Source organism: Anticarsia gemmatalis, chromosome 8 (genome assembly GCF_050436995.1).
Source record: "Anticarsia gemmatalis isolate Benzon Research Colony breed Stoneville strain chromosome 8, ilAntGemm2 primary, whole genome shotgun sequence".
Classification (NCBI taxonomy): Eukaryota; Metazoa; Arthropoda; class Insecta; order Lepidoptera; family Erebidae; genus Anticarsia; species Anticarsia gemmatalis.
The window spans coordinates 8,187,195-8,207,088 of record NC_134752.1 but is presented as its reverse complement, the minus strand read 5'-3'; the positions used below and the strand labels follow the sequence as shown (position 1 = coordinate 8,207,088).

The window sequence follows — 19,894 nt, the reverse complement described above, 5'->3', positions numbered from 1 at the left end:
GTAATGTGACCGTAATAAATTGCGATGTGAACTTCCATATTCTAGTTTTCATAAGGAACTGTATAATTTTAGACGACATATTTAATGTTCCCGGATAATGGTAAAAGGTTCGTTCGCTAATACGTGAAATCTAATAATCACCACTTCTATGATATCTGTCAATGCATCATTCAATTTTTTATACATGAGCTTAAAATATACAGTAAACACAAACGCAACCAATGGTTTCGACGTGGTAAAACGTTATTTGTCTGTTTGTTAAATCCCTGCGGCACATTCATTAACCATTACCGATGGTAGATTTAAAAAAAGAATTAGCAAGAAAAATAAACAAAAAGCATTTTCGCGGAAAGAATTACAGCTATGTTATTCGAAAATTATGGAAACAAAACAATACATTTTATTTCATAAAACAAATTGAAAGTAGCTTGCAGCATCCGTTCCTGGAAGACCAATACAAGCAAGTGGTAAGCTGTCAAAGAACGATATTTTTGCAGTTCCCGAGTAAACAATTCGGGAATAGATAAAAAATGTCGCACAACTTGGAACAAACATTCGACAAAGAGAAAAAGTAATTTATTCGTCGTACGTCATATTTTGCACCCCGCGGCCCTCGTAAAGTTTGCCTACTTTATGCGTCTACATAATAGTGAAATTTCCTACGTGACAGAACATTGGCGGACTAAAATTTCGTATAAATTTTAGATGTGCTCTCTTATTCCGGTGTTTGAAGCGTGACAAAGTTTTGCAAGCAACCTCTGCGAAGAGTTTGAAGCTCAAAATTTTAAATTAGAATTTTAAGGAAAACATTAACCTAGAAAAATATAATTAACACCCTGCAAAAGTTTTAAGGGTCTTGCGAGTGCAGCGCAAAAATAATACGAGTAGGTACTTTACCAAAAAAGCAGTTTCATTACGGCACTTTCTGCTTCAAAGTAGACGGATTATATCGATCAATTCACATTTTTGTTGACAGATTGTAATTTTTTGAATTTTGAAATCAGTACCTCGATTCTCTACCACTATCGACTACCGACAACCGGCTAGCTATCGAAATATTGACATTTAGAATGTACTGCCAAAATGTTTCCTGCGACACCCGTCAGAGGCGCTGATCATATTTTCATACAAAATTTCTCGATGACAGTTCGGTTGTCGGTAGTCGATAGTAGTAGAGAATCGATGCACAGGTATACACAAGTATTTCATTTCTTTTAAAGTAACAATTTCAAACTGCGTCAGCATTACACAGCTCAGACTTAACCCCGAAACTAGAACGTACTCAACGTTCAGACTTTTAAATGTATACTGGTACTAAAAATACTTAAAACACAACTTATCCAACACGCAATAAAAACGGAACGTCACAAGAACATTAAAAACCCACTAGTTAAGTGGTAGTCGAGAAAGAACAAAATGTTAGCACTTGGCCGCGAAGGGCAGGATTTACTCGGTCCGGATACACCGCTCTGTAAGAACGGTCCGGTTTATGTGACTACGGTTTATCTGGGGGCACGGAAGTGCCCCCGCAAGTCGAGCAAAAAAAAGCGGCACGGCCGTACCATCCTTTTCTCGAAGCAATTCGGGCTATTTTTGACACCCCTATAATTTCGTTGTGGATAAAACAAGAAGCCTGAATTTTCAGCAACTAATTAGTCATTGTATAAACACGGTATATTTAAAATTTCAGTCAATTTGAACAAGTAGTTTAAGAATAACAACTTGTTAAAGTTTCTGAATTTTGTCACTCACTGATTCACTGACTCACTGACTCACTGACTCACCGATCATCAAAAGTCTAAGGTACTTCTAGCAGACTTAGAAGCTTCAAATTTAGAATACAAATAGGGTTTAGTGTCTTAATCATGGGAAAAATTCAATATTTTATAATTTCGGTCCAGTTTTCTAAATACATTAACTGCAACAATAACTTTGTAATTCTATATAAATGTATAGGATTACAAGGTTACATTTGCAGTTAATGAATCATTATTACTGTAGAAAATAAAATAAATAGGTGTAGATAGGTACCTACTATATGAGGCATAACGGGAGGGGGTATAGGGTGGGTAAGGGTGTTTAGCCCATGAAACTGAACAACATTCCCATAGGAAAATATGTTGAATTATGAAAAAAAAAACGTCTTTCCATACAAATTGGACTACTTCTGTTCGCTTTACAAAAAGAAGTGAGATGCCATCAAAAACATTCTGTAAAATTCCCAAGTCTCGCCGTAAAAAGTTGTGAGATCTATGTAATACCAAGTCGATTAATCTATTTAGCTGTACCTTAAAGACCTTCTGTCTTAAGTTATTACGTATATTATTATCATGCCAATTTAAAAAAAATACGTTTAAAACAAAATAGATCGACTTGGTCATCGCAAGAAAACACAAATTCGCCATTAACATTTCAGGAGCATTAGCTTCTTGTCGTGCTGTGTAGTGTGATACAAACTAATAATCAAATCATGCGATGGCCAGGTCGGTCTATTTTGTTCTAAACGTATTTTTTTTAAATTGGCATGATAATAATATACGTAATAACTTAAGACAGAAGGTCTTTAAGGTACAGCTAAATAGATTAATCGACTTGGTATTACATAGATCTCACAACTTTTTACGGCGAGACTTGGGAATTTTACAGAATGTTTTTGATGGCATACCAATGTTAGAGCCCGTAAAACGTCAAGTACCTACTGGTCTCAAAATGAACGCGATACATGCGGGATTACACCTGTCCAACTTGCTTTTATACGCCATAAACTTACAAGTATACGGTAGATTGAATAAATATTGACTTGTGGTGTTTCTAACGTAAGTTTGTGTTAATAGTTAAAAAGTTTATGTACCTACCTTTGCTGTAGAAGGTCACAACATTCGCTTAATTTTTAAGATGACATCAAACACATGCCTGACTTTAGATTCATATAGAATTCAGTACTTACAATTCAACTACTACTTACGCGAGGCTATCTTTAAATATTCAAAAGCTTGCCATCCAAATATCAAATGATACAAGTGTTTTTAATGAAACGTGCAAATTATTACTAGTTCTTCTCATTAACATTAGATAAGATTTTTCACTTGACTCACAAAATAGCAATACATTTTAATAACATGGAAAACCATATTTCCAATGAAAACCTCTTTTCAAGAACAAGTCACATAACAAAAGCAAGTAGAACGCAATCTATAGACGCCAACGATTCACTTTTAACTGCAAGGATTAACTAGAATCGATAAGATACGTATTCTTTATTGCCAGCAAACATTCACTCTGTTAACTGAAAATGCAGGCTACAATTTTTACAAAAGCCAGCAGATTATCGTCCCGAGTGCCTCGTAAAATGGTACGGAAGGGGTTACTGGTGTACTAGTCGAGTGGCGATTATTTGATCATATTTGTTGCAAAACACATTTTTATTTAGTACTGCAGTTTTCATTTCAATGTTTTTCGTATTCAGTGTATTAATGTGTTTTCTTTCGTGCAAAATACACGTTTATGTGAAATAAATTGTTAAGTAGAGTTGGTATTGAAATGGAAATGTGTTGTTCTGTTTTAAGAATACCTGGAAAATCTTCTTTTGTATAGTAATTAGCTGTATCGATTACATTCTTTGTAACGATAAATATGTCTTGATACTCTCTGTTGTTAAATATATATGTTATACATATCTTTCTTGCCGTTATTTAGATACCATTATGTTTTGGCGTCAAAAGTCCTAGAGATCATCATTGTTCATCATATTGCGACTACTTATTTAAGTAGAGTCAAAAATCGAAATCAAGACCTACCACAAAACTAAAGTAAAGTTTTATGCATAACATATTATTATACTTTTGCAGACATCTCTTATATCACCTCTAGACTATACTTAAAAACATGTAAACTATACCTAGCATCATCTGCAAGAAATATATTACGTAACATATTAAAACATAGTTTGTAAACTAGCAATACATTAAAGGACATTGCAGTCCAATTTGAAGTATCGATACCATCATAAGATTAACGTCATCGAAGTGGCGTACATAAAATATTATAGAGGTGCTTACAAAGATGACATAAAAGGAAAATAGTCGTCCATTACATTTAAGAATTAAATTATATGGTAATAGCTTTTGTAATTCATCGTTTTGTAATGCTATTAATGTTGCTCATCTCGGTATGTTCTTGATACTTTATCACTAAAAATTTGTATGTTTTTATTCACTTTTTGCTTACTACAAATAGGTAGGTAGTGTAGGTACTTATCTGTAACTATTTCTTTGCTGAGCTATTTTTTACGCTCCAGCTAATAAAAACTTAAGACACCACACTATTTACTAAAATTCCTTGCACTTCTAGCAAGTCAATACCTAAGCAAGTAAAATTTAATCTGGTATGAATTGCCTGGTTCAATTAATAGTCTTATGTGCATATTTTATTTAATTTCCAAATTAGCATTATATTACAGCCCAAATTCATTGTTTTTCTAATTAGAAAATAAAATAGGTATATCACTGGCTTTCAGTGGTTTCAATTACCCTACAACCAAACAAAACCAAAATTTTCTGGTCCCTCTTAATAATAGCAATATAGTTTTAATATTACGCTTTGTATAAGAACGTCGTATTCTAACAGCGACCAAGTCACAAGTCGGAGATAGTATCAAATATTTATAAGCATTGCTATATTAGGGCTTGCGTAGGATTTTATGCGTAACACTGAATTCGCGGAATCATCTTTGATACAATGTATGAAAGCGCGACGCGCCGCATTTGTATCGTTCGTAATAAAAATTAATAACCTACAGGGGACAAATGTATTTTTAGTTCGACTTTTACTATGAAATGAATTAGTATTATTATTGTAAAGAAAAGAAAGAAAAATTGTAGATAAAATTCAATTTTTGTTTCTATTTTAACACCTCAATATTTAGCTCAAAGGAAACCCAGTCTTCTGAACTACTGTTTGAAACTCAATTGGACGAACGTTGTTTGGTGTTTTAAAATGGAGAGCGAAAAAATCGCGATGGTGTATGTATACACTCGGGTGAGTAGAGCCTCGAAATCCAGGGTTAAACCAACCTAACTAGACGTATCGAAAACGGGCATCCCTTTGCACTGTGTTGTTTTATTGGCCTCCACTGTATATACACATACGACCAAATTATTCGACACACTTCAGTTGGAAAAACTCATATACGGTGATAGTGCCACTTGTGTCACTTTTAGTGCCTTTCTACGGTGAGATGACGCTATAAATTTCTATGTTATTGATCCTTACGTGGTTTGTGATTCTTGGCTTTCATAGCAGTAAATAGGTGGGCTTTATTGTACTGAAATATTCATAAATTGGTGAAATACTTCGCACTCACTCACGGTTTGTTTCGAAAATATTGGGTTTTATTTGGAATTCATTTTAAAAGTTTGATATTCAATATACTGTTGAATCCAGGTGTATTTTTATTAAAATGAACGCTGGATTACATCCGCTCAAGAATACAGACAGTAAGTATATTTTTAAAACATTTGACACATTTTTTATTCAGGCTGTTTCAAAATATTGCAGTCAATATGAAAGTAGAATTGAGCACGGAGGTTACACTATTTTTAATTCTATAAGAATCCGAGGCACGAACGTTAGATATTTCGCTCGAGTCGAACAAAACACCAGCAAACGTAACGACGTTTGTACGTTGTTCAAGCCATCTATTTCGGCATAGATTCATCCCAGGAGAAATTCCGTAGTGGCAGAATAACGTTCAGCGTAAAGCTTTCAATCCACAGCTCACTTGAATAGGATCAAACATAACTCGCAGATACATTTTTCAAAGTTCACAACGAACAACTCACGTAATAATTCATTTATTCGGTAGGCTTGTCGCATATTTTGTTCTATTTTTGTGAGGTCCGCGGAGAATAGCGTGAATGTGAGGTGAGTTTGTGTCGGCTCTAGAAAGATAGAAGCGTTGGGGTCAACGTCACTGATTCGAGTCGTCAGGTAACTCCACAAATTGTTGTTAAATAAAGTTAGATTGTCGTGTGTCCTTTCTGGAGTCGATACTTTTAAGTAGCGAAAGTTTGGCATTAAAAATGTACTGCATAATTGGTTTTGGCGACCGTCGCTAGAGGCGCTGATCAGATTTTCATACAAATATTATCTCTATAGTAATTAGCCGCTTGTCGATAGTAGATAGTGTAGTGGAGAATCGCGCTATTGTATCGGTTTGGAAATATGTATATATATTCAATGTTTAAATTATTAGTTTAGTTCTCTCGAATTTTATATCACCTCACATCTTCTGGTCAGTTGATTATAAATATTTGATTTTATCTTAAAGTTCTGTAGTTTTCACTGTATCAGTTTGCAAACTTCTAAATAAATCATATAACGGGGGCATGACCGTTAGTAGGTAACCTAATAACCTTTGCTGTGTTTATATTTGTGGCTTCCTATTTCAAGCCTAGTTAGGCTCAGCTTACCGCAAACTATGACGTAAAGCCGAACCTGATTTACATTCGGGAACTTAATATTTCTATGATAAAACTGAATTTTGACGTAAGATTTATTGTTCTAGTAAGATTTATCATCATTCAGATTCCTTACTAGAAGACCCTTCGAAGTGCAACTATGTCTTTATCGTACCTTTAATTAAATCAATACATTGGGAAGTTACCTAAACAGTTCAGTTTTCTAACGTTAGACACAAAACCTGGTAAATATTAAATGACATGTTACAAGTTTCGATGTAGGTGTGATCAATAAATAAAATAAAAAAAAAACACTCAGCACGAACCAAAACTCAAATCCAAGTACATCGTGACACCATCGCGCTATAATTAACAAACACAAGCAAGATAATATTAGAAAAAAGTCAAACAAAACTTAATAGTTTTCCACACTCTTTCAGTCCAAACAAATAGCAGCTAAAGCTTTATGAAAGCAAAATAATCTTTGTTTACGTCGCCGTCCTGTAAAAACTCCACGTTTTCAGTGTTCGCAACCGTGCCTTTAAATCCGCGGCCTGAGAAAATACAAGTAGACATATCGTATGTTACTTCCTTGTTTCCATTTCAGACAGCTTTAAGTAAAACGTGCTGTGTTATGCCTTTCTGTGTTGTTGAATAGATGATTTTATAGAGATTCTTTGTTGCGCTTGTGAGTGTGTTCTGTAACCGATTTCGAGAAGGTACTATGTTTGAAAATAAGTATGTTTGTCAGTAATTTAATGACCGTAGTACCCATTCTGCTTAGTTTGAGATTAAATAACCGTGAATGAGTTGTCTAATGATATTTATTTATATATTAAAAAAGTACGATTGAAAATGTTACAGTAGGTACAAACTTGATTTTACGTTAAATCTATACTAATATTATAAAGCTGAAGAGTTTGTTTGTTTGTTTGATTGTTTGTTTGTTTGTTTGTTTGTTTGAACGCGCTAATCTCAGGAACCACTGGTCCGATTTGAAAAATTCTTTCAGTGCTAGATAGCCCATTTATCGAGGAAGGCTATAGGCTATAACATTACGCTACGGTCATTAGGAGCGGCGAAGCAACGAAAAATGTTACAAAAACGGGAAAAATTTTGACCCATTCTCTTAGGTGACGCAAGCGAAGTTGCGCGGGTCAGCTAGTTTGTTATATTACCACATTTTACGTAAATATACTACTATTGATTTTATAAATGAAAATCCCTGACAGTAGAAGTATTTTATTAATCTCCATCAAAATAAAATTCATTTGATTGTTTGACTACATCGGCTGCATCATCCATTGAGACATCTTCGCCAACAATTTTCCTATTGTTCAGTTCGACGAGAGTTTTGTAAAATCTATAGTATCTAATTGTACTATTTTTTACACTTCTAGATTCAGTTTTGTTAAACTTTTTCAAATAATACTTGTAAATGTCCTCAGCTCTTGGAAGCTCGTATAGGTTCATTTTTGTTACCGGTTTAATTTGCAGGTTATTACTTACCTCTCTTGCTTGTGCTTGAACCGTATTTGCGTAATAATCTGTAAAAAAATAAAAATATGGACGGAAGAAAAACCAATATTCGCCTAAAGTGCGTTTCCAAATTTCAGGCCTACATTAAAAAGTGACATTAATAAACTTTATGCCATCAAAAACATTCTGTAAAAACCTCAAGTCTCGCCGTAAAAAGTTGTGAGATCGATATAATACCAAGTCGATTAATCTATTTAGTCTCTACTTAAAGGACCTTCTGTCTTAAGTTATTACGTATGTTATTATCATGCCAATTTAAAAAAAAATACCTTTAAAACAAATAGACCGACCTGGCCATCGCATGATTTCATTATTAGTATGTATCACACTACACAGCACGACGAGAAGTTAATGCTCCTGAAATGTATATGGCGAATTTGTGTATATTGCGATGACCAAGTCGATCTAATTGTTTTAAAGGTATTTTTTTTTTAATTGGCATGATAATAACATACGTAATAACTTAAGACAGAAGGTCCTTTAAGTAGAGACTAAATAGATTAATCGACTTGGTATTATATCGATCTCACAACTTTTTACGGCGAGACTTGAGGTTTTTACAGAATGTTTTTGATGGCATCTCACTTCTTTTTGTAGAGCGAACATAAGTCCCATTTGTATGGACAGACTTTATTTTTTCATAATTCAACATATTTTCCTATGGGAATGTTGTTCAGTTTCATGGGCTAAACACCCTTGCCTACCCTATACCCCCTCCCGTTATGCCTCATATAGTATGTACCTATTTACACCTATTTATTTTATTTTCTACAGTAATAATAATTCATTAACTGCAAATGTAACCTTGTAATCTTATACATTTATATGGGATTACAAAGTTATTGTTGCAGTTGGTGTATTTAGAAAACTGGACCGAAATTAGAAAATATTAGATTTTTCCCATGATTAAGACACTAAACCCTATTTGTATTCTAAATTTTAAGCTTCTAAGTCTGCTAGAAGTACCTTAGACTTTTGATGATCGGTGAGTCAGTGAGTCAGTGAATCAGTGAATCAGTGAATCAGTGAGTGACAAAATTCAAAATTTTAACAAGTTGTCATTCTTAAACTACTGGTTCAAATTGACTGAAATTTTAAATATACCGTATTTATACAATGACTGATTAGTTGCTAAAAATCCAGGCTTCTTGTTTTATCCACAACGAAATTATAGGGGTGTCAAAAATAGCCCGAATTGCTTCGAGAAAAGGATGTTACGGCCGTGCCGCTTTTTTTTTGCTCGACTTGCGGGGGCACTTCCGTGCCCCCAGATATGTTTATGACATGTGTTTTATAAAAATGTAATAACTGTAATTATTTCTGTTCTAATATAATAAAGAGGAAATTGTCAAAAAGTACCTAGTCTTGCACCATTTGAATGCTACATAATTACTGATTAATTTAGGCTACTTTAATTGCCAGAAAAGAATAAGGATCGCTTTTACAATAGAATAATGTTAGCCCAACCGTATGAAGCCTGGACGGGTCACTAGTTTATAAAAAGACACAATACTTACATGGCTTTACAGTTATCCCATAAGTATTCTCAAGATAATACATACTTTGGTCCCCATAAGTATTGATATGAAAGCCGCGTATACCAGTCTTTTTAAAATTATAATCGTCTTTTTCGTTCAAAGCATTCACTGTTTCCATGTTTATTAAAAAATTACGATAAGCCATGGTCTCGGCCTCCGCAGATGGATAGTGTTTCTTAAATAGTTCTTTGAATTTATTGAATTGAAACTTTAAATCAGTTACCGCGTAGTTGAATAGAAAAATCCAGATACAAAATATTGTAATCATCCACATTCTCAAATGAACAAATAGTAAGTAACAAGCTGAAATATGTTACAAGAGACTTTTCTGTTTTAGAAATAGTCTTATTTTGATAGCGTTCAATAATATCAATGACATAGTCAAAGCAATAAAACACACGCCGTATAATTGAAAAAACACACAACGTTCAATGTCGATTACACTCACTGTGTAATCATCTAATTCAGCGAGAAACAGTCGAATTGAAATTCTACACGGTTATAAGTGGCAAACAGTCGTCTTTATTAAATCTCTTGTTATCTGACATTGTATCGATACAAAAGGAGAGATTCCGACGGAGTTCTCAACAGAATGAGGAAAATTTACATTACAAACAAAAAGAGAAAAGGAACATCCCAGACGTGAAATTACAACCGTTGGGATCGTATCATGGTTCAGTGAAGCCGACGCAAAATAATATGGCCTTAGAGGGCCTATTGAGCATTTCGAACGGCGGCTTTATTTATCACTGACTCTTAGATCCAGCTCAACGTGCCCGAGAAAAAACATATCACACTATAAATAACGTACTCTTTTACCGGTACTAGTCTATCCGACTGCTGACTATAAGGCTTCAGGTTCAATTCGGTCGGGTGATTTCCTATTAATTATTTCTAATTAATTTTAGAATCCAATAGTTAGAATTACAATCCAGAGTTGGGTAACGTGCCCGGCAAATGGCAATAAGCACGCCCCCTATTACATGGGGCTAACATTGTTAATGGTGTAACGTAGGAGTATTTCATACACCTCTGCTTACACATTATATTATGTTTGTTTGTTCTACCAGTAACAAATTCTCGCGCTTGCTAAATTTAAATATTACTATAATAAACAGTCGTTGTTTTGGATTGAATCCAAATATTTTGCATGCGTTACTGAAGTTTTACATGGCCTTATAAAATAATAGTCGGTTGTTTGGCTTAGTTATACCGGGCATTGTTTTCAGTTGCTCGTGCATATTTTAACATAAATTACAAAGAGGAAATAGATACTGCTTTTTGGTTGATTTATTGTAAGGTATTAGTTTGATACCCTCCGCATTTTGGATGTTCACTTGTTGTGTAAAATTTTATCACACTCATGGTTGATAAAAAAAGGCTGGAAATTACGCTGTACAAAACATTTTTATTATACTTATTTATTGATTCAAGATACTAGTAGGTACACATAAGACAGTTGTAATCTCAAAGGCAGTTAAAAGATGAATATAATTTGTAATAATATACAACGATAGGAAATAATATACATATTTTAAAACTAAACACAGCAAAGTATCTTTTAATAGAATAAATTACCACTATGCATACATTTTGGTACCGGGATAATGAAATTTATGCATACGTACGTAATATTCATAGGGAAGTCCTATGCTATCAATAGTGGGGGCACGAATTTAATTTTGGCCCTTTGATCTGATATAATATTCAGGGTTCGAACTTTAAATGTGTTAGACCCATCGGTAATCTCTCCGTGACCACAAATGCGAATCGATTTAAATTTTCCCATCGTTATAATGCTTTGATGGAATTTGTTAATTAATTGCGATCATGACGCAGTTTAGGGTGAAAAATATTTATGGCAAAATCCCGTGATTTGAATATAATTTTAGACATACATACATTCATGAAATCACCAGAGTATATATATACAATTTTAGAGTAGAATAATATCATGGTGTTGGTTTTAGAACTAAAGGTACCTACTTAAAAAACACTGAAGAGTAGAACAGTAATTGACGATGCTAATAGGTATAATATCAAGTGAATATTGTTTTTAAGAAGATTAACATTCCAATCGTACCGCCACTATTACGTGCTAAGGTAATTCTTCAATGGTCTAAAGTGTGGTAGAAACGTCCTATTAGAGTTTCCACTTTACTAAGATAGAAGTATATTTACAAAACGCAAATCACTTTGAAAACATCAAAGCGTTTGTAATTGAGGCCAAAATTAATCTATTAATTAGCCTGTCAAGTCCACTATTCAAGGCGATACCCCTCGTACCGTATGCAATCTACCCAACTACCTTCTTAAGGTCGGCAGTCCATTTAGCTAGAGGGCATCCCATACTAAGTGAAAACCGCAATAGAATCAAGTTTAAGCTTTTGAGTCGTAAGCGAACGTAGATACATGGATAGCTATACGACGAAGACTTACTATAGTCCGAAAACTTAGGTAGTAGAGAGCTCAAGCTTCTCTTTGCATGCAGGATTATTTATGTTGTTATTAATAATAATTTGTGTTTCAAAAATAAATAAGCCGCATTTAACATACCATCTTCGTCGGTATTCCTGCCGTGAACCTGGCATACGACGCTCTCAACTAAGTTGTGAAACTATTGACAAGTTGGTTTATCAATACCCCATAAAACTTAGTTTGCTATGAATATGAAGCCATACATTGCGTTTTTTATATGTATACTTGTATAAAGTTTTTTACAGCCAAACATATTGCCCCAGCAATGTCATACCAGCGTTTCCAATCATTTATAATCAACTTATAATAATGTAGTTTCAGACATACTAAAAACAATCCGATTTTACTTTATTACGTCAATAATAAAAACAGAATTACAGAAGATAAGTGTCAATAAAACTCACAAAGTTTTCCAAGAACATGTCATGTAGGCGATGTCACAACTAATGGACAACTAATCAGAACAAACAACTTGTAGACGCAAACCAAAGTTTGTATCAATGTTTTCTCTCACAACGTAATGTTCATGCCCGTATTGACTCCTATTTTTTCGATTGAACGAACTCGTGTACGACTGATTTTATATGTTTGCGTCCCTTTCAAATACCATCAAACTCAAACCTCACAGATGATTTATTGCTGAAATATCGGTGCACGAGTATCCGCCGCAAACCGATTCGACGCCTAAAAATGTATTGCCAAATAATAGCACAACATAAATCTCTGTATTTTATAAACGCAAATGAAAGACCGCCATCGGATCAGCTCGTAAAGGGGATCGCGTAACGGATGACGTCATCATAATTATTTGAGCTTAACAAAACCCGGCCTATGATTGCGAATGTCCAATCGTAATCAAAATCCCTTTGGTAATCAAAATTTTTTTGATCTCAGCAAATTAACGCGAAGATGAAAACGATTTGGTGTAATGATTGGACAGGTAAGTTGGTTTTTCGTCTGTTTGTGTCTGTTTACGGATAACATATAATACGTGATAAGGGTGATGTCGATCAAAGTTAAGCTGTTTTTAAAGTGTGCGTGAGTTAAGCTGTGTTTACATTTAAGAGCGAACGTGTGATCACATTTAAGGTGATCGCGATCACACGTCTTATGAGATGAGGCTATTATTCTTTTAGAAGCCGTTCAGCGTACATAATACGTGACTTTTTTCACAGATGAGGAGACAGGAGCTCACAGCTAACACTCTATCGGCGTAAATTGATTTTGCAGAGGAAATATTGTAAATTTTCTAGCGAGATGAACTCTGTGTCAGCTGAACGTCAGGATGTAATTTTTTATGTGATAGTAAATACTTACACGATAGATTTAAGCCTTATTTTAGGAAGTCATATTAGCTTGGATAACGTCATAGGTTTCCTAGTAATTTGATGGCAAATTATTGACTTAAATGTACTATTTGTAAATCAAGTGTGTCCCGGAATTTAAATTTTGAGTAGCCACTGGAAACGACGTAATTTTGTCCGTTAAACGACCGATATCGTTACCTGGAATTTCAAATATTATCAAAATGTCAATACACGGTTCTGAAAACAAGTAAGTCATAAATATGTCGTCGTCGTCGTTGTTGCGGGTTCTTAATTGATAATATGATATGACGGAGGGATGTGGGTTCTCTGGGTTTTCATCCTCCATCATCATAGGTACTCATTGTGATAAACCTATTCATCAACTGTGGGCGTCGTGGGGTAGTGTCAGATAGATAATAAGTCACACTCGTGACTCGTACAATTGAACACTTTATAATTACAAGTAGGTACAGTAAACAACAGTTATAACGTAATTATTCGTAATACAGAATGCGCGATGGTTCAGTGTCGTCCACGCGCCATTCCCGCCAAAACAGAAGAGAAGAGAATCACATCTGTCAAATTCGAACAACGCGCGCCACTAACTCCATCGAACGCCACTAGATGGCGTTGGCTTCCTGCATACGACCTCATTTCGACCAAAGAGTCTTTATACTCTTTTTATATTCCGACACGGCCATCCTGCTTGCACACGTCCTCGTGTGATGATCACTCTGTGAACAAAATATCTCACGACAGAACAATGTCACACTCGGCCACTCCTGACCAAACTATACTATTACTGGGTCCATCTCAATGACTCTACTAAGATCTTTACTTAGATTTTTAATTAAATCTCATTCTAGAGAACAACCATTGAGAAACAGTATTCAAAATAGTTTCACTAACAACAATCAGCCTGAGTCATGTACCAAAGTCGTTCGAATCCACCTTTAAAACCACTGTACAAAAACAATTCTTAGTTGACAGTTATCCCCGAGTAAAGTTTCTAACACCACGGCTCTCCAGCCGACGAGCAATCACATTGCTCACACGTGCATCCCTCTTGGACTACACTACGGTCTCCACAGACCACGACTTTCTCCAAAGTCGAACCACACAATACGGTCTCTCAAGACCACGACCTCCGTCAGTGTTAAACGCTAACCGCGCACCCACGGACTACTTGAGTTGCCTCAAGAGATACCGATTTCCACCGGGCTACGAATACGTATTAACAACTGATACGGTCGAACACAATACGGCCGAAAGAAACCTTCACTCGTTTGAATACCTTCACCACAAACTCATCAATCTCATTATCATCAAAATCTGTATCGACTGGTACATGAACTCTGACCAACATCTATCCACAATCTCAATAATTTCAAAAGGCTCTTTGAACTCGTTATCTAATACGTTCAAATTCAAATGCACATAATTCTACGCTCTTAGCGCATCCGTTATGAAAAACTCAAAATTCACTCAACATTGAAATGCATTACTACCATCATTATGACTGAGTTGACTGACCGAAAAACATGTCATAAGACTTTTATTTAATTACTACACAGTACACGACATAAAATCTGTTCTGTACTGAACACTCGTCTAACGACTTAGACCAATACCAGTCATTGCAACAACATTATTAGAACGTTTACTACTAAATTTCGTAAGAAAACTTTATATTACCAACAAGCGTTCAGTCATGGAACCATAAGTAAAACGTAACGATTCACCTTTACGCTCGTAAGTCCTCGATGCTGGTTGCACGACTCATATGCGCACATAATGCGCCGCTCGCTCGGCTCCCTGTCGGCACCTGGTCTGCCGCCGCCGCCACTGCCGCTGTCACCGCCGCTCGTTCCGCTCCCCGTCGTCACCCGGCCGCCGCCTTCGCCATCGTCGCCGCTACCACCGCTGGCGTTGTTACCGCCGTCGTCGCCGCAACTACCGTCGTCGCCGCAACCACCGTCGCAGACGCCGCCGCAGGCGCCAACGCAGGCGCCAACGCAGCCGCCACCGCAGCCGCCACCGCAGCCGCCACCGCAGCCGCCAGCGCAGCCGCCAGCGCAGCCGCCAGCGCAGCCGCCAGCGCAGCCGCCAGCGCAGCCGCCAACGCAGCCGCCAGCGCAGCCGCCAGTGCAGCCGACACCGCATCAGTAACCACCGACGACGCCACAACCACCACCGACGTGCAGCCGCCGCGCCGCGCCGCTCGTTCACCGGACGGCTATGTGGCGAGGCTTGCCACATTTGTAGCACATCACGGCTGCTGGTTGTTGCGGTTCTTGATCCGACAATGACGTAGATGTTCTTGCTCGCTGTTAGTTCATTGGTTCACTTGATCTTGCGTCTGTTTCTTACTTCTCCGAGTCAATCGTAGGCAGATCTTCATTTGTTTTTGAGGTTATTGTTGTTTTTCTTCATCAATTGCCGCTCAAACATAGCTCGCCATTATGTCCGTCTCTTCATTTTTACTATCTGACACTGATCCCACTTCTGATGTCGTCGTTGTCGTTGTTGCGGGTTCTTAATTGATAATATGATATGACGGAGGGATGTGGGTTCTCTGGGTTTTCATCCTCCATCATCATAGGTACTCATTGTGATAAACCTATTCATCAACTGTGGGCGTCGTGGGGTAGTGTCAGATAGATAATAAGTCACACTCGTGACTCGTACAATTGAACACTTTATAATTACAAGTAGGTACAGTAAACAACAGTTATAACGTAATTATTCGTAATACAGAATGCGCGATGGTTCAGTGTCGTCCACGCGCCATTCCCGCCAAAACAGAAGAGAAGAGAATCACATCTGTCAAATTCGAACAACGCGCGCCACTAACTCCATCGAACGCCACTAGATGGCGTTGGCTTCCTGCATACGACCTCATTTCGACCAAAGAGTCTTTATACTCTTTTTATATTCCGACAAATATATTATAAACAGGAATATAGCAAACCTATTTCAAATTCAGATTATTATAACACTACTAATGTAATTAATAGCTAAGATAGTTTTCTTCTACGAAATTAATTATCCATTAACGAATGTTTACTCTCTCGTAATTAAAGCAAAGGAAATTATCTAACTGTTTTAATATGTAATAACGTTACAACTACATAATTAATTCTAGTCTTAATTGGATATAATGTATTAAGAAGAGCTTTACATAAATGGTCAGAAAAAATGTAATACAAAGTCATTGCATTTATGACTATACAGTATTTTAAAATAAATGCTTGTAAAATTCATAACAATTGATGACTGTAATAGATACAAACTTCAATAATGTAATTCGAGGACGAGTGAAAAGTGAAAGCTTTACACCTTTTGAATAGTATACTATTTAATAATATACCACTTACATAAAATAATCGCCTTACCAACTGCAGCGTCGCTACTGTCCTGCATCTAGATCTTGTACCACGATATCCAAACGAGCGATAGTTGTATCTATCCAACAGTTTCATAATACATATCTACTTTACTTAATAAACACTTGGCGCTAGCTCAAAACAAACTTACAATGGCCCTATACATTTAACCCATCGGTTGATCTAAGGATAGTTTGCTTAACTATAAAAACGAGTTATGTACGCCCAGTTTCCCGGCAAACATGTTGATGCTTCTTGTTTAATCACCTTTCAAACTACTAACCGAAGTCGGGCTAGGACAGTTTACCCACTAGCCGCAACATAGTACAGGCTAAACAACTTAGACGCTTTGTTTCTGTAATTTAAACTTCGTCAACTAACACTAAGACTTCAATTCGTTCTCATTTTGTATTTAGGAATTAAGAAAGTTTGTTCTATGATTCGGAATTTTGTTGTTTAAAAAAGTTTTTAAATTTCTTTTCGATCAGTAGCAGAAGGTTTTTGACCTTTAATAATGATACAATCAGTTTTGTTATATATTTTTTGTTGATTAATAAAGACAGATCGAAAGAATTAAGTAGAATATAATTAGCACTATTATCTTCACTTTAAAGAGCTCGCATTAATAAGCATCAAAAGCGTAGTGGCTATAATTTATCACAAACAATGGGCATCTCAAAATATCTAGCTGCTATAAAAACGAGGAACAATAGCCTGTGGACGGGTGTGAACTAAATCCCAAACACAGTTGCACGTATTAAATTAAGCGTTGATGTATGGCCAACGTGATTAACCCTCGAATTTCGGCGCGGAATTACGGCAGTTACAGACGTCGCCAGAACTTTTCTTTAGGTGATAAACGTTCTCGCAAATTGCCCACATTTATACGAAGCTTCTGCGAACCGCCGCTAATGTGGACCGAGAGAAATTCCTCTTTGTGAACCACCATACCTCTTTATACACTCATGTCGACGCATTCATTCATACAACATTGAACTTTACTGAACACTCGTTGCAAATGAATTGAGTCGAAATTGCGCTTTAAAAGCGTTTTATGGTTCAACGCGAGATTATCGGAAAATGTTTCCGCGGAATTAATTTAATTCATTCAATTATAATTATCGCGTAAACGATACGTTGTCGTTGTGGTTATAAACAGTTTTGTAGATTGGTTAATGTTCTGCTTGTTTTTATAGAATAAACACAAATGTACTTGCTATATTCTATCGTGATTCCCAAAAACAGAAAAACTCATTCCACTGAATACTGGTTATGTGTTATCACAATCATTCGATGAGAAAGAAAGCAAAGGGAAACATCGTCGTGATACAATTTCGGTTTTCCTCGCAATAGAAAACCCAATCATCCTTTATCCCAACTTTTGACAACAAACAGATACAGTTTCAATTTCGATTGTTATGAAGGATTTATATCAAACAAACCACTATTTAAAAACTATTTGTATGTAGAGTACGTCTAATTCATTATTAACAACCCTCCAATGAGGGATCTGTTTAATGAAGCGAAGTGAATAATAATTGCATTTGATTATTACCTAACTATTTTAACATAGACACTTTACTTCCTACACCTACTTGAATTATCAAAGTTATACGGTTTCAAAATACAATAATGACCAAGCCGAGATTATATACACTACACTACACAACCGTTCACCAAACCACAGTGGCAACCGTTTAAAGTTATTTTGAATGCCAGTTTTCATAACCCTGATTGTTTAATAGGTATAATTATTCCCGTTTAGTGAAGGCAAATGGCCTTCAATTTACCTAAGCCTTTAAAAAGACAATTCCCGCACCTGTGTCGCGGAGAATTTTACGAACATATAAACAACGGACACAAAGTACTCACACCCGAAACAACAATTAGTCGATTGCACAAAAATTGTTCCGTGAGGGAATAGAATCCACGACGTCCTGACACAATAGCAGCCTGGCGACCTTATCCATTGCGCCACGCAGACAGTAAATTTTATACAACTACTATAATCTTTGATATTGCAGTAGCCGATACCCGTAGTTTCGAAATATATGGAGACAGGTAAGCGCGTTGAACGTCAGTCATTATGATGGATCGTCTGCTTACTTTCAATAATATAGGTAAATATTCGCGCTCGTAAGATAACCAAGGCACTGCTAATGTAGTTTTCAGATAGTATACAGTGACATATGACAACTATTTGTGTTATAAGTAAATAGACACATACCAATGTAAGATAGTACTAAGAATTTGCAATTAAAAGAAGTCAAACTATTAAAGATACATGGTTACTTCGGCTTGCGTATTAGTAGCTTTTTGATTCGTCTCATGTTATACCATATGAAAAATAAGACAACGTAAATAAATAGTTATATACAAATGACTAATTCAAATTAGATTAGATTCATCGAATATACTTTCTTTACAACAGCACTCATTCAACCAAATCTCATCCGCAGTATAAGAAGGCAAGAAGTCTCGTAAAGTCCCACATTAACTAGACGACGATGAGCAGCCGAACTCACACAGGAAAATGAGGGAAGCAATCAACTATCGAATATTCCTCAAGCCACCGCGACGGCGGGCGCGTGACAGCCTCTCCGTGCTGCAGAAATTTGCAATTTTTCCTCGCGTAAAATCTATTCCGGTGAAAAATGCATCGAACGGCTGCTTTTGTCTTCCCACGGAAAAAGTCACGTACCATAGACTGTGATGGTTACCGAACGGTTATCGAGTAGCTGGCACACGCGGACGGTTCGAAACTGGAACGCTTAGTTCTTTAAATTATGGATGTGTTCGATTTTGGAATATAAAGTTTGGAATATTATCAAAAGTTGTGGTTGGTAAATAATTTATCGTAACGGATTTTAATAAGTACCTACTACTTCCGAGTAATTCGTGTGAACCAATCTCGGTTTGTTTATTGTATCCGCGCTACTGTTTAATTTGTTAATCTGTTTCCATTAATCCTCTTCATATAAAATATGTTTTATTATCAATGTTATTCCAACTTACATTATAATTTATTGTATTGTTTACTTTTACCGTACAACTACAATATCGCTACACTTTTCCACCTATTTCGAAACTGGATACAATGTAATATATTATGTACCCTAAGATAGCATAGTAAATAGTTCTACGCTTAAAATATATGAATAATTCGAGTCCTCTCTCCCCGAGGGACT

At 36.1% G+C, this 19,894-nt stretch overlaps 1 protein-coding gene and 1 long non-coding RNA gene across 2 annotated transcripts in view; one reads left to right on the top strand and one right to left on the bottom strand.

Moving 5' to 3' along the window:
* Positions 1–19,894, top strand: part of LOC142974958 (cysteine proteinase-like) — a 289,518-nt gene that overhangs the window by 265,755 nt on the left and 3,869 nt on the right. The gene's annotated exons all lie outside the window — the stretch shown is intronic.
* On the bottom strand, positions 7,685–9,964 carry LOC142975054 (uncharacterized). The gene is made up of 2 exons (XR_012959591.1): positions 9,515–9,964; positions 7,685–8,005 (listed from the first exon to the last, which is right to left on the bottom strand). It is a non-coding gene; the product is annotated as an uncharacterized LOC142975054 (long non-coding RNA).